This window comes from Rissa tridactyla, chromosome 1 (genome assembly GCF_028500815.1).
Source record: "Rissa tridactyla isolate bRisTri1 chromosome 1, bRisTri1.patW.cur.20221130, whole genome shotgun sequence".
Classification (NCBI taxonomy): domain Eukaryota; kingdom Metazoa; phylum Chordata; class Aves; order Charadriiformes; family Laridae; genus Rissa; species Rissa tridactyla.
The window spans coordinates 34306418-34328761 of NC_071466.1; positions in this window are offsets into that span (position 1 = coordinate 34306418).

A 22344-nucleotide genomic window follows, 5' to 3' on the forward strand; every position below is an offset into this window, starting at 1 on the left:
ATTAAATAGATCTGCAGTGCAGAGAGAGATGATATTTTAGTTCCTTTCATGCATTTTAGTCAGAAAATAACACTGAAGTTGGTTGGTGCCTTTAACTTCCAGAGATTTCAAAGTGCTCTGCTCAATACCCAGGCAGAAAACTTCCCACCACTGAAGTGAAGCTCCTCCTGGTGTAGTGATCAGCAGCTAAACGACAACCTGCCTTTCAGGAAAAGACACTGGAAAGAAAAATTAGTGCAATACAGAGCTAAAGTCTTACCCAAATATACAAGATCTTCCACGTCTGGAAGAAACGGGCAGGGTTGCTCGGAGCCAGCACCCCTGAGCGGAGCCAGAGTGGGGGGCTGAGCTGAGGGCACAGGAGCAGAGGACAACAGTTCATCTCAGGTAGAGGTTTGTAGAGATGATCGGATGGTTTTTTGCCATTATGGGCAATGAGCATGGAAGATTTATCAAATGTCTGTCTTTAGATCTCCAGTGTCCTGCACTGAATACACCAGGGAGTAACTCAGGTGTTTTTCAAGCGCTGAAATGGAAATAGCAGTGGACTTCCATTCAAATAGAAGAGGAAAGTGCGTTTCCAACCTCCTTTACTGCTGACTGCTGCGTTAGTGCAATTTATTTGAACTGGACTTTTTCTGGAGCAGTGGGGATGTGCTTTTAAACAGTATCGCCCTTAAGACTGCCTTCACCTTGGCCTTCCAAAGCGCACTTTGTATGCTTAGTTGTGGAAATCTTGTGCTAAGAAGCCAGCTCCACTGTAAAGGGTAGTCAGGTCTGGTTTTGTCCTCGGACTTAATTTCAGGAAGTAATGTGGGGTTTTTCATGCCTGCTCCCACTCACAGTGGGACATTCTTGCCCTCTTTTGAAAAGCAGAAAATCAGAGGAAAGCAGTGCTTCGGTGATAAGCGTATGCTGTCAGGAACACTGCTGTAAAACTTGCAACAAAGGCTTTAAGAAGGCAGTGCAGTGCCATGGCAATTAGTTTCACAGCATCTATCAAATTATAATTCTGGCATCACTGAGGGCGAGAGAGCTTGTCGCACAGGGCCAGCACCTCTTCCCACCTCTCTCAACGCTTTTTTCCCGGTACAGTTTGGCTGGTTACAGAAAGGGACCTTGATATGGCCAAAGCCACTCCCTTAGAAAGCGAAGATAAATATTTGCAGGTGTGTTGCTCTAGTTGCCTACGTCTGTCCCTTTGTCCAGCTAAGGATTTGCTTTTACTACTGTCATCGAAAAAGAATCAGACACAAAAGCTCAGGAGCCAGGGAGAGGAGAGGTGTCAGTGCCTGCTGGAGGGTGGGCAGCGGGAAGGAACCGTGGCTGTGCAGGAGGAGATGTGACGGATGCTATAACCAGCGTGGATGCAGAAATGGCAAAACGAGAAGGACAGCTGCCCCAGCACTGCTTCACGGGGGGGTCCTCAATGCCCTAGCCCATCTCCCTGACACACCGACCCCTCCATCAGCCTGATGGAGCCAGGAAGGGGCTGCCCACCTAGTCCCTGAGGCCCAGCGGGGCAGGTAACGGTGCAAAAAGCTGAAGAAGAGCAGGAGGCAGCAGCTGTGGCAGGGAAGAAGCTGGTAAAGGCACTGGGGATTGCCTGCAATGCCACAGCCGCTCCCCAGGGTCTCTGGGCCAGTGGCATCCCTTCCCTTTTTGGTCTGCCTTAGCATCATTCTGCAACTGGCTGTTTCTTTGCAGCTACGTCCTAGGGAGAAGTCCAAGCAAACAACAGTGGAAACGAAAAAGCAAGTTCAAAGCAAATGGGAAGGAGTTAGAAGCAGTGTGAGAGCTCAGCACCTCACACTGCCAGGAAAGAGAAGGGAGCAAGAGGAGAGGAACTGAGAAGAGCATGATGCTGTCACGGGGAGTTGGGGTACTTCTGGAAACAATACATTAACCAGCACGGAGCAAGCAGGAGCTCGATGAAGGAGTACGTCAGAAGATTTCTACTTCTGAGGAGTGTTTTGAGTTTAGCAACATTGTCAGGCTCAGGATTTTAAACGACATGTATCAGATCCTTGAGCGATAGGAAACCAGCTTGAAAACCATGACAGGTTTTTTTTGTTTGGTTTTTGTTTTTGTAATAAATGATAGTTTCTTTCAATTTGCCTTCTGATTTCTGAGCCTTTAGGGCCTATTTAATTCACATTTTCAAGTCTTCTTGCATAATGGCTTAAGCCTTTTAAAATGGTCTTCTTTAAATAAAAGCTCTGATTTTCTCAGGATCAAATAATGCCAATAGTGTCAAAACGCCAACATTCTGATGGTAGTGACAAATTAGCAAGCTTAAACTTAATAAGAATTTTCTGATAAAGAACAAGTAATTAACAGGGTGATAACATCCGTCATTTTTACATACTATTGACCAGGGTGCTATTGTATGTGCTGCATGTGCGCTGTACAATGCGGCCTTTTAATGTTGCAGATATGGCAGTACGCTATCAAGAAAAGTGACTGCATTAATGTATGCATAGATCCCTAGTATTCTGAAATTTGGGTAAGGGAGGGCAAGCTCCCTCCTACACCGCCCTGGGGATGAGAGAGGGCTGGTGACACCCAAAAGAAAGGAGGAACCGGGACTGTGATGCGCATTTTCAGAAGGATGCCTGGGGGTTAGCAGTGAACAGGACCGAATGTCACACCAGGAAGTGTGACAGTCTGCCTGCCCTTCTTGAAATCTGGGTTGGCAGGAAAGGAGGTGGCCGAGTTACATGGTCTGTTCGCAAAATGAGCGAGATGAATGAGTTTGGGCAGGAGTGGAAAAGGAGATTTAAATGATTTTTGGTAGGATGGAAGTTTTTCCTCCCAGAAGCTCAGGAAATAAAGGTAAAACAGGGTCTGGTGCCAAGAGGCACTGGGAAAGGCGGCCGTCCATCTGAGCTGTGCCCGACAGGGAGTCTTCAACATCAGCAGGAAGAACCTTTCTCTGCTGGGTTTTTGTTGTTGTTCTTGTTCTTGGTTGCTTGTTTGTTTAAAAATAGGGAAAATTTTAGGGATTTTATTCTTCACTGATGTCTTTCAGTATCACACAGGAACATATGTAGAATCTAATCCATGGATGCTATAGATCAAAGTGCTGCCTCACCTGCTGCATCATATCGGATGTGGTTTTTATAGCAGGACTCCCTTTGGTTTTCCCTTTTTAGATAATTCTGCTTCAATAAAAAACAGATCAAGAAAAACAAAAAGTGGAGAGAAGTACTGTTATTAAAATAAAAACTTCCTCTGTGAGCTCACGTGCCAAGAGATACCCAGCAATCAGCATGGGAGAGTGGAGCATCTCTTTACCTTCAGAGAAACAGAAGCGGCGCCATCTCTCCCTGTTAGCTGCTCACATGCCCTCCCTCTGACTTTGAGAGCTACCTGTGTAACCATGGTATAGCGTCTCTACCAATTAGCATAACATCAAAGGGGATTTTAGGGATCTGAAAACGTGACCGTAAGAAATGGTCCGTACCTCGTTTGATCCTGTCGCTGGTAAGATGCAGCTTTGGGCCACTGAGGTGTTTGAAACTTCGCTGAGAGCCGCTGTCATTAAACAGATGACAGCAAACGTCTGATATCTTGAACATTCCTGCAGCTTCCCTGTTTCACTGCAGTTAGTTTAATTCGGGTGTTGCTAGGATATATCATCTTAGAGAACATAAACCCCACAAAGCCCTCGCTGACAAGAGGATTAGAAAAGCCTGTCTACCAGTGGATTATGTATATGAGTGAAGAATAAAATTAAACATAAAATGCTTCATGTCTGGTTAAAATGATGTAGTTCCGTGGATGCAGAGATGAAACGGTCAGGCTGGCTTTATCTGTTGTGCACCCCCAAATGATAATGCTCTGCTCCAGCTGCTCTCTCAAGGCCCATCTCCGCGGAGAGCCAGTGGCTGTTTAGGGAACACCACAGACTTCTCCGTCATCTGATTAAACATAGACAAATCCAAAGCAAATGTAAGTAGTCATTGCTTGAGCTAGTCACTCTTCTAGACAAATCCAAAGTAAATGTAAGTAGTCACCCCTGGAGCTAGTCACACTCACTTCCCATTTATTCAGCGGTAAGAAACACATGCTTTTAGCGAGTGAGTCATCTCACCCTAAGACAGATCAGAAATTGTGCTGTCGGAGTGCCCATTGTTCTCCACCAGCTGGAAAGGACGCCTGGGAGGCCTAACTCCGATGGAGACACCTGGGTTTTGCCCCATGAGCTTGTTAGAAACAGAGATCACTGGTCCCTTCAGCTGCTGCAGCTCAGGGCATGCCTCGGAGGCTGAATCAAAGAGATGGGGCTCGACCCGCTTGCGCTCACAGCTGGCCAGCTGCAGGCTGGAGCCACGCCGCAGCCGTCCAGCTTCCTTGGCGGGGCACTCGGCCAACCCCTCCCTGTCCCGCGGGGTGGGATGCTGCAGAACCTGCGCTCCCTCACCAACCCCTACCCAACAACATCAGCAGAACAAACACGTAGATGCTCCCCAATACGTACACGTACACACCTATAGACATATATATATGTACCTACATATAAGCCCCCAACGACATAGGATCTGTATGTGTATGTGTGTCTACATAGGTATGCCTGTGTATAAACTGTCCTGTATTGTTTTATTCACCAGTTTCAGGTATCTCCAATTTTATGAGAATTTCCCCTCTAAGCATTAAATATGTCATTAGAGGAAACCTGCCTATCCATTGGGCCTTTTTCAGTTTCCTTATACCACCCAACTGCTCAAACATTAAAATGTTGGATTCCAGCAGCTAGTTTTGGACTTGGAATCTGTATACGGATTGATGTCACTCAAGCAACCAGGGTCCAGCAGGAGTTGAAGCCACTACTCAAGGCTGAGGGGAGACCTTATAGCTCTCTGCAACTACCTGAAAGGAGGTTGTAGAGAGGTGGGGGTCAGTCTCTTCTCCCAAGGAACAGGCAATAGGACAAGAGGAAATGGCCTCAAGTTATGCCAGGGGAGGTTTAGACTGGATATTAGGAAAAATTTTTACACTAAAAGGGTAACTAAGCATTGGCACAGGCTGGTGGTACCACAGGGGAGTGGTTGAGTCACCATCCCTGGAGGTATTTAAAAGATGGGTAGATGTAGTGTTTAGAGATATGGTTTAGTGATGGGTTTTGTCAGCGTTAGGTTGATGGTTGCACTCGATGGTCTGAAAGGTCCCTTCCAACCCAGGCAATTCTATGATTCTATGATACTGTGATTCTACTCAGCGGAGTATAAATGCACACACACAGATATGCACATACCAAAATGAATAGGATTAAATTAATGGATTACCACACAGATTGGTCAAAAACATCGTATTTAATCCATGAAAGAGTCAAGTAAATTGCTTGTAAACCTAGCAGGAATACTGTGCATATCCAAGTCATATGTTTAGCCTGGGCTTAACTCCAAGTTTTCCTTCCCACTAAAACTCTTCCATCTGTGGCACCCCTAACATTTGGGGGCAAAGTCAGAAAGTGATGTAAACTTTAGTGAGGGAGCCTGATAATATGCTACAGATATTTGTGCCTAAATGCTACACATGCTTGTGTCTAAAACGCTACTCCCTGGTACTGAGCAAACCTCAGACACAGGGAGCGAAGAACTGGAAACCCATGAGATTTGGTGACTGAGCCCTAACTGAATCTCTGGTTGTTTGATTTGCAGACAGGCACTGCAATACCTGTCTCTCTGGTGTTTGATTTTGACTTTGACTTTGGCCTTTGACCTCGATCTTTTCTTTTCCATTTACTGTCTTGACCGTGATCTGTTTGGGAATGCCAGGAATCGTGGAATATGCCTGTTACTCACCTCTTTATGTGACATATGTGCCCTACTAATTTGTTGCCACACTGATGGCCACATGCCTGTGCATGGGCACTCTTCCATAAAACCATGCGTTTGCTCCCTATGAATGTTCAGGATATTTCAGAGTCTCTAAGATCCCAGATGGCACTTTTTTTTAGCCTGTGCACCAAAAAAAACCAAATTATAGACACAGAATTCTACTTCATGTTTTCTTCTGAGCTTCACTTCTGTTTCCTAATTCAGGTTCTCAAACTCATTAATGTTGCAAGTTTGGGAACTTGCCAGTCATACAATTCTCCATCCCTCTGCTCTTACCCTACACAGCTACACCAGGAGTCTGCTTATTACTTACAGCATTAAATAGTGTGAGAATTGCACATAGTTTGGGTTCTTTCCTTCACCCAGTCATTTCTATAGAGCAACCCTTGACTCTGACAAGCCCCCAGTTCAGTTTTTCCTGAGGACCATGTACTCTTCAGGCCATCACAGGGTGATTCTAGACGGGTGACAGGTTGCAGCAAAGCCCAGAAGTTTTTGGCAAACCTAAGCCCAAGTTGATCTGGCCAAGCCAGAAAAACCTGGTGTGCTTCCACACACCTAGTCCATGCACACTGACAGCGTGCATCAGGCTTAGCAGAAAGGACCCACATGTAAAGGAGAGCTCAGATTAAGGTATCTACAAATCCTAGTTATCCCTGGCAAGCAATGTCAGGATGCTTCCCAGAAAGACCATGTCTTTCCCATCACTGTGTGACAGGCTACCAGGACAGCGATAGGAGCAGCTAAAGCAGAATATTCCCAGAGCATCCGTACATGCAGGGCTATACCCTGGTCCATGTTAAAGGTTTGCTGAAGTCCAAGCTTTCTCCACCAGAACAAGCTGAAGATTAGCAGAAATCAATGCCTGCGTACTATAAAGGTCTCTCTTGGGAAAGAGAATAGTCTGAGGTGAGTCTGGCCCTAATTAAGATGGTTTTCCAAGATTTGCTGGACAGAGATGTTCCCTATCACAGTAAATGGAGTTTTCAGTCAGGACTGAACTGAAGACAGCTGATGAAACCCTGGGATAAACGGTTCTCTTGCAGATAGGCCAGGTTGAAGACAAGATGTCTTGCGACACCTGAGAACACTCACTGTGGTTAAGGCAAATGAAAAACTGTCCGGTGTGCTACTGCACAAACTGGCTTGAGGGTTGCTTGTTCTTGTCCATCTAGCTCTGCTCAGCACAGCAAAGGGCAGACTCATTTCAGGCTCATTAGCAGATGTCCTTGAGGTGTTTGAGGCTGCTGCCTCAAGGCAAAGGAAGAAGTTTGCAGATCAAAGTAGAGCTTTGATCATCCAGGACATTATTTTTATGAGCTGGGCTAAAAAAACACGAATTCCACAGATTCAAGCATAATGAATAGGGCATGGAGCAATAGGTGGCACAGCTCAAGACTGAATTTCTAAATTCAGAGGTGGCTTTCTCAACTTGGCGGCTGCTGGGCGGCATGATTTATAACTTTGCCTGTAGGAGGTAGCCCTACTGTCAATAGGAAGTGACCTACTGGTTAAACAGAAGAGCAGGATGCCTGTATCCCATGGTCCTGCTTCCCACATTCTGGCTTTTGCTGCCAGCATTATGTTTCAGATCATGACGTCAAAGGTTTATAGGGAGCTCTGTGTCTGCCTGAAGGGCTAGGAACCCAATACTGGCACAAGAGCAGTGTGTTGTATTGGGGAGCAATGGGAATCTGACTTTCCCCTGTATATGAAGCCAATGGCACACACAAGATAAGGGACTGGTCCTCCGTGTGGGCTGCTAGAGTTGGGAAAAGGCCATGGGGGAGGTTGTAAAAAGGAAAATTTTCTTTGTCTTTCCAAGGCTGTTTCATGTTACAGAAGATATAATATGGATGCACCGTCTTTTGGAGTGACCTCATTGAATGAGCCGGAACAGAAGGAATCACTGGTATCACTGGTAACAGAAGGTATCACTGATGGAAGAACCAATCCAAATGATACTGGTTTTGTCAGGGGAAATGCTTACAAAGTTCAGCTGTATAGGCCATGATCCATCTGCTGTTATCCTCCAACAGTGTTAAAAGTTAAAGATACCTCTTTATTAGACAGATACATACATACACATAAACACACACACCCTTATGGCTTGTTTTTACAACACTGTTGCTGGGCTGACTTTGTCCTTTGGAGAGTGGTTTTTCTTGTGAATGTTGCCCATCTTTCCTGTAATGGGGTGTAATGAGCCCAAAGAGTTTTAACAGGAATTTCACAACCTCAGCTGGCAACAAGTATGACCGCTATTGGGTAGAAAAGCTATTCTTTGTCTTCAGAGAAATATTATCAAAATGCCGCCGAACCGCAGTGGAGTGTACTGCTGTAGAAGCCTCAAAATATTTCATCAATGCACTCCAAGGTCATTGAGTGACAAGATCTGTCAGCATAAAGGGACATCAGCGTTTTGTTCTGATCATTCGCTGAGTTCTGTAAGTACCCATCATTCAGCATTCATAGCTTTGACTATATACATTTTTAAATCACCCTGGCAGACGGTGAAAATCGGAGGCCAAGTTTTCAGCCATGTCTCGGCAGCTGTCGATCAGTAAAAACTGTTTGAGTAGTCGCTGAGACAGTTGTGTTTGCAGCGTGACTGCTGCTGGGAGTGACGGGGCTCCACAGGTCTCATTTGCCACAGTTCTTCCACTTGAAGGCAATGGGGGATGTTGAAAAGTTTGGAAGATATCCAGTAGCTGCAAACATGGCTTGGAAAGGGTGGGAACCACTGACCCAGTTTTATGTATGTCCAGATAATTACCCACAGGAAAAATTCACACTGAGAACAAGATCTTTTTTTTTTTTTTTTTAAAGCTTGAGTTACTCTGGAAAACAATTTAAAAAAAAAAAAAAAAAGTTGAGTGGAGCAGGATTTCTTTTCCTGACACTCTCAAAAACAATCATTGTTTTCCCTCTTCCTGCACTGCTAAATCACGTTGTGAGTCTTATCACGCTTTGGCTTGGTCGGACAGGTCACATGTCAACATCAAGACAAAGTCATACCGAAAACAGCACAGCCCTCGCCTGTAGACAGACCTGTGCTTGCGGCAATGCCAACAACGCACAGCCTCTGCTAAAATACTTGCAGTAGTTTCTTCCTGCCCCTGCAGCCCAAAGTATACTTCCTAAGTCAGGAAAATCATGTAAATATTCTCCTATGAATCACAGAATCGTCTTTCAAGTGGTAAAATAGAAGTACTCGGTGCTGGAAATCTCCCTTCTTGTCCCCAAATAAAGGAAAAAAGAAGGATGTTTTGGTTGTTCCTACGGAGCCAATAAATGTGCTTTAGGGGTCATTAATTTCAAATCCATTCTTTCGGAAAAAAGATTAAGTGCGGCACTGTACCTTATCCTGAATCCCCTGCCAAGCTTTGTTTAGAAATAGCACTTTATTGATAGCTTTTTCTCCTCCCCATGAGAAAAATCTGCTCGCACAGAGCGGAAGCTGACTGCACGCAGCGGAGAACCCGGCTGCATACCAAGTGCCACCCTACACTCGCATAAGCGCACGGAAAAAGCCTCACTTCTCTTTTTATTTTAGGATCTGCTCCAGCAGCGGCAAGCAGTTGAATGGCTGCAGCTCAGCCAGCAGCACGGCATAGGAAGCGAGCCGGCACTCCTGCCAGCCACTTTGAGGTCCCACATCAGCGTCCGGTGGCTTTGGGCCACCCGCATCCTGCCAGAGAGGTTCACCCAACCCTGGCTGCAACCCTTCTCCTCCTTTAACCCTTTCCGATGAGAAACTGCCGTGAGCAGAGAGCAGGGCTTTGCAGGAGGTTTTGGGGTTGGGTGGGTTTGGCGGGAGGCAGGAGAGAGGAACGGGGCCATGGTGGGACAGGACATCTGGGGTCCCATTTGGGACTGGGCTCACCAAGAGGGTGGGTGAGTGCAGGTCTTTCATGGCACAGATGGCCACTTCTTGTGAGCAAACCGTGCCTGATATGGGATGCTTTAGGGAGATGAAATTTTCCCTTTAATCATGGATGTGTCTCTCATGTTCACTTCAAATACCAATAACCAACTAAATTACCATAAGCTTCAGGGCATCATTTACTTCGTCATTGTTGACAACAACCCATTTTGAGATACTTCAACTTATCCTCTCTATCTTGAAATCAGTTAATGCAATTCTTCCCAGAAAAACTGAAATTACTTTAGTTTGAGGCCTTATATTAATATAGTTTTTAACAGGTTCGCTTGTGAAAAATATTCAGCGTGGCTCTGTGTCTGAAGTAGGAATGGCATCATGAGTTCTGAGAGGTTTAAGATCATGAGAGGAGCCGGATTTAGCCTGTTTCTTAATACAAGACTCTTGAAACACATTCGAGCAGCTGTGATGAGACTCTCAGTATACAATAAGCCTTATGCAAATATGCCATATCCAGCTTTACGTCAGATTGGAGCCACTTAGAAGAACTTACGGTGCCCTAAAAGTCAGTGTTTTTTTCAGAGGAAGCATCTTAGTTAGACCAAGGACTGAAATTATAATGCGAAGTCAAGTATTCGGGTATGTGACAAAATACTTTTTTTTTTTTCCTTCACTAAGAAGTGTTTTACATAAAAGCTATACTTATGACTGAGGAACTACCAATTCTATCTTGTGACTTACCTCTCAATGAATGCATGATATAATGAACTTCAGCACACGCATCATAAGGTCATTTAATTTTAAGGTCATCATTAAAAAAAATCTTGTGGCAGGTTGTGAAAGAAATGTTAAACTTTTGATAATACCCCTCTGTCAACCGCATCTAAGTGATCCTTCAAGAATTTAAAAGTGCAACTGGGAGATTGTCACCTAGCATTCAAAGAGATAAAGAAATAATTTCTTTATTTGTTTAAAGAGATAGAAAAATATTCTTAAAATTATTTTAATGCAACTGTATGGGGATAACCATCATCTGGAGAGATACGTTGATATTTCCGTGTGTCTAAAGTTAGCAAAAAATGAAATCTCCTGCAGTTCTAAAACTCTCAGAACTAAGAAAAGGTCTTCATAAATGTTGTTCAACTGCTTTTAAAATCAAATGACTTTGCTGTATATTATATGAGAGGTTTGATCAGTTAGAAGAAAATACCAATTTCTTTACTACTAATCTGTAACTAGAGAGGCATCTTCCAAAGTTAACATCTGCATTATCAGAAGCTATTGATGACGCTGTCAAAGTTCAAATCATCTGAATTTAGTTAGCTTTTTACATTTTCAGATATTCTTTGTGCAGTTTTATCACCACCTTGAAAATAATAAAAAACATGAGGAGCTACTCCCTTTTCATATCTGTGCAATAGTGATCTAATATGGAAAGATATTTTAAACTTTTAGTTGAAAGCATAGAGAAAAGTGAGCTGGATTCAACTACATCTCCACTGTTTTCTAAGTTGTAAGGGAAGCTCAAATCTGTGGACAACACAGAAAACTTTCATCCCACCAAAATGTACCATATTAGCCCCTGGCCAACCTTGGAACCGATATTACTGAAGTTGCAGTCATGACAGATGGATCTGCGTGGCCAACTGCAGCTCATGCTGCTGTAGTAGCAGTGGCAGCCACCCCACTGTTAGCAACAAAAAGATTTCAAGGATTTTGCCCATTAATAATTCCTCTTGTGATCAGCTCTCCTTGCCCTCAGTCTTCTTTTTGTCTGTGGCTGGTTATAACCGCTACCTGCTCTATACCCTATGTATATCGGATCAATACCATGTACCTGCCTTATGCAGCCCGGTATTTATCCTCTAATAACCGCACAGGATAAATGAACTTTATATACTGGAAGGCAGGGTATGGAGGATAATCCTAGCTGTTCTTTCAAGTAAGCTAAAGCTTTCCTTGAAATGCATTTCAAACTGACCTTTTCACATGTTTACATTGCTTAAAATCATTTCTATGCGAAGATTAGAAAGAAACCTAGAACTCTCTGGTTTTATATGTACTGCTTAAATGTGAACATATGTGTGAGTTAAAATGCACAGAGCTACAACGGGAGAGTTTGGGGGCAGTGAGGTGGCCTCCAGCAAAGACAAGTCAGGGTCGTTCACTCAGAAGTCCTGCTGAAGGAGTGAGTACACTTGGTTCTTCGGTTCATTTTTCCCAGGAGGTTACTTATCCAGGCCAGGTTTTTCAATCTGGAAACCATAGGAACTGCAGGCATCCCCACTTCAGTTTTTCAGAAGGGTTTCTCCATCACAGTTCTCCGGTAAAATCCTTACCCAAGCCTTGCCGTAAACTCAGAGGGAAACATTTGCTTCCCCATGCTGGGATCATCTGGGAGCTTTATTCTTCCACCGACCACCTTGGCACCACAGAGCCCACAGCGCACTGCGCTCAGTCCCCTGCCTGCTGAAGCTGGATGAGTATTTCCAGAACCTCTGCTGAGACCTCATCTTGGGCCATGCTAGAAAAAGTATCTTGACACCATGGTTTAAAGCTCTTCCCTGCGCACTGTGCTCACCGAGGAGCATGTGCTGCTTCTACAGCTCACAGTGACCCATCCAAAGCCTTCCCCCTCGCAGGCCATTTCTTTCCCAGGTTACAGATGAAAAGAAGAGGAGCATTTCGTCTTAAAAGGCAACGTCTCTAGCAGGCAGCCTCAGCCATGGTTTCCATTTCACATGTTTCATCCTGTACTGCCTCAGGATAACATGACATAACCACTTCACTGGTTATTTTTGTATGACTAACTTTCATCAAGGGAGATCCCACCCTGTAATATGGCTCCAACAGCAAAGACAATGCGATAGAAATATATATTTATATATTTACAAAATATATAACTGAATGTTAAGCTCCGTTAAGGCTCGGTGGATGCTCTGAGCTTCCTCCTTTTGCAGGCAGCAGAGGAATGAAATCTGGTGTGGTCTCTTGCTGGGTGGATGCTCGCCTGGGACGTCCGCAGCTGCTCAGCCTCCCCCAGAGGTGCCAGGGTGTGCTCTGCTGGCTACAAACACAAAGAAGTGCCATTGGCCAGGTGTGTGGGCTCCGGCCAGATGTGCACCTCCAGCCAGATGTGTGCTGCCTCTGGAGAAGGTGTCTGGCAGACACCCAGGGTGGAGAAGGGAGACCCTTCGCAGCCAGGGGTGATACAGCTGAAAGGGGCAGGAGGACTGGGTCCGTTCTGTGAGCAAACTAGGCACCTGCCTGGGACAGACAAACGAGAGGAAAGCTTTTCCAGAGCTGCAACGTGACTTGGCTATCTGCCAACCACACGGAGTTCCACCCCGCTCCCCCGCACCCCCCCCCCCCCCCCCCCCCAAAAATCAGCAGTGACATTTTTTCCTCATCAGTGACACAGACTTGCATGCAAGGCTTGCTGACCAAGCGGTGTGCTGCCTTCCTGGGACTGTAGCTAAGCGTTTAGCCCCACAGAGGCTGCCTTGGACCATGGAGGAGCTAAAGTCAGCCCTGGCTTCGGGCTAGATTTGTTGTGCTCAGAGCCAGAGCAGCAGTAGCAAGGAAACGTTGGATTACACCTAACCTGACCATAGGAGAGAAGACACAAGTCTGTGACGCCGGAAGGGAAAAGAAAGTGGCAATAAGAATGGAGGGCAATTTCTTATTGCAGGGACACTCTCGTTAGAGTGATGGTCCTTTCTTAAAGGCTGTGAGAAAGAGGAAGCTGTGCCTGCTTTCGGCTGCCTCGAATGGCTCTGCAGAGCAGGTGATCTCACCAGGTCATTTTTATAACGAGATGATGACCTGTGGTCTGTCCTCAAGGTACATTTATGCATTCGCGTTTCCTTCAGCAGAGTTAGTTCTGACTATATAAACTGAGGGCTGAAATCAGCCCATCTGAAGTGAGTCAAAGCAGAAGAAATTAGTTCCCCCTTTGGGCATGATGTTGAATAGATCTGTCATCCTGATGTTTATGCTGGTGCCGTACAGGGAAAAATATTCCTCCACCTCATGGCTAATGCCTGCCTATATATTTATAAATGCCCTTTGCCTTGGGCAGCTTAAATGCTCAGATTCCAAACCTAATAAAAGTCTGCATCTCACCGATACAATAAACCCCCCCGCCCCCATCTCATTCCATTTATAATCATGATATTCCTTGCTGTAACTCTGGTACGTCAGGATGTGGATTTTCTTGCATTTTTTCTCAGTTTTGCTTATATGACACGATCTATACATAACCAGGGTGCTATGAAAATCAGAGGAGATGTAGATCATTGTAATGCCGGCATACCTGCTTTAGTATCGCAAGCTACCAGTAAAATACCTGAGAAACAATGAGAAATTAAAGTCCAGTGGAAATCCAGTTTCTGTGAGAATCTTACATTAATCAGGATGATGCTGACACCTTTGACAGCCTTTTTTGTGGTTGTGGATGTGGACCTAGAACATCCACAATCTTGCTTGTGACTGTGTGTTAGCGCCAATATAATTAGCAATACATACAGCTCAGGCACAGAACATACACAAGTTGTACCTCTTATAAATTATAAACACCCCTAGCTAAAATGGTTTTACGTTAGTTAAAATGAGTCACGTTACTCAGTTTTATATTTCAATCCAGTGAAAGGGCTGGAGAAGCCTCAAAAAAAGCTATTTGCATAGATAGTGATTACACTACTATAAACAGGAGAAATACCAGATTTTGTGCACTGAAGTGATCACAGCTCCGGAAGCTGCTGCAATTGTAAAATACAGTGAGAAAATATGCAGAGCATGTATGAGGTGTCCTTGCTTAGTTAAGCTAGCCTGGTCACAGAGTCACAGAATGGTAAGGGTTGGAAGGGACCTCTGGAGATCATCTAGTCCAACCCCTCTGCCAGAGCAGGGTCACCTAGCGCAGGCTGGACAGGAACGCGTCCAGGCAGGGTTTGAATGTCTCCAGAGAAGGAGACTCCACCACCTCTCTGGGCAGCCTGTTCCAGTGCTCTGCCACTCTCAAAGTAAAGAAGGTTTTCCCCATGTTGAGATGGAATTTCCTGTGTTCCAGTTTGTGCCCGTTGCACCTTGTCCTGTCACCAGGCACCACTGAAAAGAGTCTGGCCCCATCCTCTTGACACCCACCCTTTAGATATTGATAAGCATTGATGAGCTCCCCTCTCAGACTGCTCTTCTCCAGGCTGAACAGACCCAGGTCTCTCAGCCTTTCCTCCTAAGAGAGGTGCTCCAGTCCCTTGATCATCTTTGTAACCCTCCGCTGGACTCTTTCCAGTAATTCCTTGTCTGTCTTGAACTGGGGAGCCCAGAACTGGACACAGTACTCCAGATGTGGCCTCACCAAGGCAGAGTAGAGGGGGAGGATGACCTCCCTTGACCTGCTGGCCACACTCTTCTTAATGCACCCCAGGAGACCATTGGCCTTCTTGGCCACAAGGGCACATTGCTGGCTCATGGTCAACTTGTTGTCCAGCAGGACTCACAGGTCTCTGGTATACACTAGGCTGACATATAAAACATGCATTCTGATTTGGTTTCAGAGTTGTCCTGCCTTCAGCGCAAGCTCTTGCAGCAGTGGGTGCATTAGTCTGGGTGGTGGAAGATGCTCTGGTTGTTTCGGTTGAGGCACCTTCCTCAGAAGAAAGGGAACGTCCTTTCCCCGGGAGAATCTCCACCAGCCAGCTGGGCTCACCAGCGCCAAAAGGGCTGGTCCTGCTCTTCCTCCCCATTCACCTTGCACACCCATGTGCCTACATGCACCAACACATGCCTACACACGCCGCACACACGATGCTTACACAGACCACAAGCATCGCACACTCCCATCCCCACTCCCACCTCACACCTAGTCCGGACAGTTCAGCTCCCCAACGCAGCAGAAAACTAAGCCAGAAGGAAACAGGAAAAGCCAGCAAAAAGCAGGAATCACTTTGGAAACAGCTTGTCTGGACTTCCCCCACCCCACGTATGCAGGAAATTTAGGTACGTTTATATGGGTGTAAGGTATAGCTTTGCAGCCACCTCGTGCAGAACCCTGCCAGGCTCTGGCTCGGGGGAGGCATTTCCAAGAGCATTGCTGGGAACCAGAACAAAATGTTGATGGAGGAGCCAAGTGCTTCTTATTCTTCACCTGGCTCCAACCTGCAGCAGCGTCCTCCGGCCTGAGAGAAACCCGAAAGAGGTTTTTAAGTTCATTAAAGTGCAAAGATATTTTGTATATTCTCAGAAAAAAGAAATGAACCCACACTCCCCTCTTTCAGTTAGAAAAATGAGAGGACTGTTTTCTTTTAATTGTTTTCAGAATGAAGGAGAGACCTGTGGAGGGGTTGCCTGGGGAGATCTTACTGATTATAGATAAACCCTATCAACATGTCTGTCAAAAAGCCTGAGCAGCCCACCAGATACGATTTATATCTAAGATTTATATCTGTCAAGCCACATATTACACATATTATACGTGTGTTGCCTCCCCTTAGTCAGGGAGGATAATTATAACACGCTTCTGACATCATCCTCATAATTTTTTTCCACTTGCTAAAATTATTAGAAGTGATTTAAGCAGAACTGGTATGATGTAAAATTTCCTTTTTTTCCTTTTCCTTTCCTTTCCTTTCCTTTTTTTTTTCTTTTTTTTTCCTTTTTTCTTTTTTTTTAATAGCCCTCAGGATTTGTAACCCACTGCTATACCTCTTAGTACTGTGTGCACGGCAACATGCTTTGGACTTTTCTTAGCCATGCAGACTTAGATGGCTCCACCATAGGGATGAGAGTGGGCTCCTGTTTTTGGAAGATGCCTGCACAGGGTATGGTTGTGCCGCAGCACCACTTTTCCCCAAAGAAACACCACAGATGTGCAGGAAGAGGCATTACAGTAACACCCACAGAAAACACAGGTTATCAACACCCGGCAGCAATGACATTTAAGACCACTGAGACCATTTCTTCTGAATGACGTGATGTTCCCTGCACCAGTTCTTGTTTCATATCCCCAGACCTGTGACTGTGCATCTGGAGCTGCCCTGCTCCAAACTCTCTTGGATCAAAGTGCACCGCACAAGCATGTAAAATAGAATCATAGAATCATAGAATTGTTTGGGTTGGAAGGGACCTTAAAGATCATCTAGTTCCAACCCCCCTGCCATGGGCAGGGACACCTCCCACTAGACCAGGCTGCTCAAGCCCCATCCAGCCTGGCCTTGAACACTTCCAGGGATGGGGCATCCACAGCTTCTCTGGGCAACCTGTTCCAGTGCCTCACCACCCTCATGGTGAAGAACTTCTTCCTAACGTCCAGTCTGAATTGACCCATCTCTAGTTTTAATCCATTCCCTCTAGTACTACCATTACCTGACATCCTAAAAAGTCCCTCACCAGCTTTCAGTACAAACCCTCCTTGTCAGCACAGTAAGTCAGGAGAGCCCAAAAGCTGCCTTCAGTTAGACTGACATTTACTAGCTATTAAAATCAGCAAGGGACTTGTTGTTTCTCGAAATGGGAACTTTTTTACGACTTAGTGCCAACTTGCCTTATACCTGCTGGGCCAAACCGAGCACAGTAATGATCATAGCAGGATCAGTCCAAGGGAAACAACCTCCCTGCTCCTACACAATGTTGCCCTAAGTATATGTACTACGTACACATATCAGGTTTTTTTTCTTCACAGCATCGCACTTCAGTTCGGCTGCTTATTCCCCATGGTTCCTAATGTATTTTTAGTTGGATGTTTTCCTATGGACTCCTTGCTCTGTGATCGCTGGAGCTTGGCCCCTGCATGACTGTAGAGGTCAGGGGCTGGTGGGAATCCTTGTCTATCTCTGCAGACAAGCTTTAGAGAGGGGCTGATCAGTTGGGTCCTGTGGGAAATGGCCTTTCTGTGAAACCAAAAGCTGATGGATTACTGTAATTTGAGTCGTCTCCCAGCTGTACAGTTTGTGTAGCCTTGTCATTGCGGCTGCCAGAAAGCAACGTTCCTCTTGAAGGCATTGCTCGAGACCTCTTCCAGCAAAATTCATCACCTTTCTGACCCATAACATCCTCCTTCCACACAGTCTTCCATACTGAAGAGAAGGAATTTTTTCTGTCTCAGAAAGGTAATCAAAATACTGCATATTCTTCCTGATTGAAATTGTACGTGAAGGAAAGCAGAGACCTTCATCTGATGTTCTACATTCGTGCACTGGAGAATTAGCAGAAACTTCAAACTTTAATCAAGGAAGTTAGAAAAGTCAAGCTGTTGAGTATAACTCCGAGACCCAACATGATACATCAAGATGTCATTTAGTACACAAATAATAGTTTATGGTAGTGGAAAAAACACATAAAACATAGACTATGATAAAATCTGCTTCATTGTGCTTCTTGACTGAAAATCCAGGATGTTGAGATAGGATTATTTCGTTGGAGCTGGTTGTGAATATTTCAATGAAGGCTTTGGTTTTGTTTTGTTTTGTCGTGGTTTAATTCCAGCCAGCAACTAGGACCATGCAGCTGCTCGCTTACTCCCCTCATGGCAGGATGGGGAAGAGAAGCAGAAAAGTGAGAAAACTCATGGGTTGAGATAAAGACAGTTTAATAATAGGTAAAGAAAAAGCCGCACACGCAAGCAAAGCAAAACAAGGAATTCGTTTATTGCGTCCCATCGCAGGCAGGTGTTCAGCCATCTCCAGGAAAGCAGGGCTCCATCACACGTAATGGTTACTCGGGAAGACAAACTCCATAATTCTGAACATCCACCCCTTCCTTCTTTTTCCCCCGGCTTTATATACTGATGATGACATCCCATGGTACGGAACAGCCCTTTGGTCAGCTGGGGTCAGCTGTCTTGGCTGTGTCTCCTCCCAACTTTTTGTGCACTCCCACTTACTGGCGTGATGGTATGAGGAGACGAAAAGGCCTTGACTCCTCAGCAACAACCAAAACCATCAGTGTTTTACCAATGCTATTTTATCCCAGATTCAAAACGCAGTATTATACCAGCTGCTACTAAAGGAGTCAACTCTATCCCAGATGAAACCATGACATGTTTTTAAATTAAAAAAAAAAATCAATTTGTCTACCATTTTCATGAAAATTTTCTGTTTCGATGAATCTTCGGTCAGGAAGACCCTTATTTCTGGAAAGGTCTTTGTGGGTAAAACAAGAAAGAGCTTCCACTGTAAAATAACTCAACGGATCTGTGTGTTAGTGCACATAAGACGCCAAAACACAAAAGACCCCTTGTTTGAATCCATTTTAAACTTTATGTCTGGAATCCTGGAAAGTGTTTTGTGTATCATAAAAGACAAGCAATTCACACTTCAGACTTCCCTTCAAGACCCCAGCAAAGAGGCATCCATCTCTTTCCTTTGTGTCTTGTTGCAATAGTGAGAGACCCTCATGTAAAAATCCCCGCCTCATTTTTAAACTTTATTTATTGGTTTAAATGAGTTAAATTACAGCCATTTATTTCTGTTAAGCCTTCCTGAAGAGTCCTGCATTTTCTCTCAATCAAGGTACTTACGCAGTGCAACGCTCTCATCTCTTAATTTTATTTTTGAGACTCTAAAAAAAAAAAGGAGTCTTCTGTTTGCCTTATTTCAGGTATCTTTTTCAGTTCTTTAAAATTTCTCTGGCTCTTCTCTCTGCAGTTTTTAACAGTGTTTTTCAAATGAGCCATGCAGATCAGATGCCGGACTGGTTTACTGGGGCCCTTAGCTCTTGTCCCCAGATGCTCCTAACTAGCTGACTCTGTCCCTGGCCATGGTGTGTACTCTTTGTTCTTACTTGGATGTCCTTTCATGTGGCTGGGCCAAAGCAAATCAAAGACTACAATAAGACCTTTCAACAAAATTGTTATTAATATGTATTACAGCAGTGCCCGGAGTTGCCAGTTGAGATGGAGACTGTATGTGCTGTCGAGTTAAACATTGTCTCTGTCCTCAAGCGGAGACAATCCCTGGGCAAAATCTGCCACACTCCCCTGGAGTATCTTGTTGCTCAAAATCACTAGTTCCATTGAATTCAGTGGCACCGTCCATGCATCAAAGTACTATTTTTTTTTCATGAATGACAGCAGCAGCAAACAGCCAAAGAGATCTGGTTAAGTTTAGAATTACCCTGTTCCCTGGATGTGTGATATTTCTTGAATTCATTGTGAAAGACAAGGTGAAAGAGAAATAACCCGAAAATCTGTCGAGCTGCTTGCAAATCCTTTGTGAGAACCCTATTTCTTCTACAAGGGAAGTAAGAGACATTTTAAAACCAGGATTTCGGAATGACAATTCATTAAACTGGTAGACGAGGACATATTGTATGTCCATATGCATTTGTGTCTAGTCAGGCTTCAAAGGATTCAACTGATAATGTATAAATTATCTGGTTAAAAATTTTCCTGGAAGATTAGTAAGTCAGAATGAGACTTGGCTATTCCATTTCTGCATTACTAAACTCCATTATTAATATGTTCTGGCTATTATTGGGGTCGTATCACTGCGGAGAGGCTTGCTGACCTAGCAAAGCCTGTAGAGTTTAATTAACGACAATAAACTGCTGCACAGAAGTCTTTCAGATCAGGTAGCAAATTGCATTTGAAACTATAGCCTGTGCTTGGGCATGAATAAATTATGGATTTTTTCCTCATTGGTGATCGTGCTCCTCAACAGGGCAAGCCCTTGGTCCATGGTCCTAGGCTGGGCCTTCCAAGCACTTCTGTTCTGCTTCAGAAATGTGGATGGAGGCACATGGGCCTGGGAGCTAACTTGCAAAATGAAAGAAAGATCATGGAGCGTCCTGTGTAACCGTCTAGTTTATAGTTCCATTGTCTCCGCATTAAGTCTCATTTAAAACGGGTAGATAATTCTGAGGATAAATGAGCTGTTAAGTTTAATTTGTGCTCATTTTCAGAAGGGGTTGAGGGCTTCTGTGAACATTGCAGAGTTCCAAACTTCTAGTTAATCCAGAGCTTTATAAAATTAATTTGTACATGAATGTTAAATATAGACAGAAAAATAAATATAGAACAGTATTGTTCATCTGTTTTAAGACACTGGCACATTAAATCTTCTTCTTACAGACTTGCTCAGCTGCAGATAAGGTTGGAACATCCAGATTTCTTAGCCTAAAAAAATTCAGTTGCTTTTTGCTTTGTCTTCTTTTTTTTTATTTGCAGAAATGCTCAATTCTGATGCAGATTTTTTGGAACTACAGTTTCAAGTAGAAATCAACTTGATTCTTTATCAGATGAAATGGACTCCTGTGTCGCTGTGTGCTTTGGGGATCAATTCAGAGAAGACAGAGGATGGGGATGCCAAAGACCCTATGAAATTGGAGCGAGAACCACAATGGCCTTCAGGCACCCTGATTTTCAGTGCTTCAGTGGCTTGTCTGTAGGAACCTGGGCCTCAAAGAAGAAAGCCCAGTCCTGAATCTGGAGCCCAACTGCCTTCCAACAGGAGCAGAGCCAGGGGGTTCAGACTCACATCTCCCCACCCACCTGGTGGGAAGACCCTGCTTTGTCCTACTTTGCAGCAAAGACTGGAAGCGTGAAGGGGACAGCAACAGAGGGCATACAATAACGAGCGTAGCTGCAGTTAATCCTTTAAGGGCCTCACCCAGGAGGGAAGAAAACTGGTTTAATCCCTACTTCAAGGACTTTTTATGCAAATGAATGCAAAACAGGTAAGCCACCTGTGGAACAAGGACTGGCATGCAAGTACCACACTTCTTTCAGGCAGTGAGCTCTGGTGGGGCTGGGGGAGGAGAGTGAGGATCCCTGAAGGGAGGTCCCCTCAGCAATGCTGGGCAGCATGAGGTCTCTCTGCAAGGCTGATGGACAGCCAGCCATAATTTCAGCACCGATTGCAATAGCAACAAGCCGGAGCCCAGGGATTTTGAAGTGTTTTAGGATGAAAGCTGCCACGCACGGTCAAACCACTGTGCATGGCATCACTTTAATCCATTAACTCTCCATTATGGGCTAAGTATGTTTCTTAATTACCGAGGGTGACTTTGGAGAGTGGCTTAACCACATGATTCTCACTAACATGAAAGAAAATTTTATTGTTGCATCCTAGACTTTGCCTAATATCTTAATTTCACCCTCAGAGCTGTGCCTGCAGGCAGCAAAGTCAGATGAGATCCATTTAAGGAAAAATGTGTTTAGCATCAGCATTCAGGATTCGGTGCACATAGCCTGATCCTCTCTTTATTTGTAATTCCCTGTTCAGCCATTTCCCTTCTACGCTGTGAGAGCATCTTGTAGTGCTCTGAAAAGGCCGGGCTGAGGTGGTGCAATTACAGCAGAGTCGTTTTTCCTGAAGTTAAGGAATGTGAACACGAGGATTCCTGGGCCTGCCCGGTTTTTAAAATCAGTTGTGTCAAGTATGGAACAGGAGGCAAGGAACAGACAGGGCTTTACGGCCTTTTTCTCCGCCCTTGGGCTGCCTCCAGTGTCACCAGTGCACGAGCTGCAATCTCAGCTCTCTGATGACTTGTGTTCAGCTGCAGGGAGCTGCCGCCCCCCCGCCCCCCCGCTCCCCTGCAGCCCCCATCAAGGGCACTGCAACAGCTGAGAATAACAGGAATGCAGCAGCTCAGGTCACCTTTCTCTCGAACCCCCTTCAA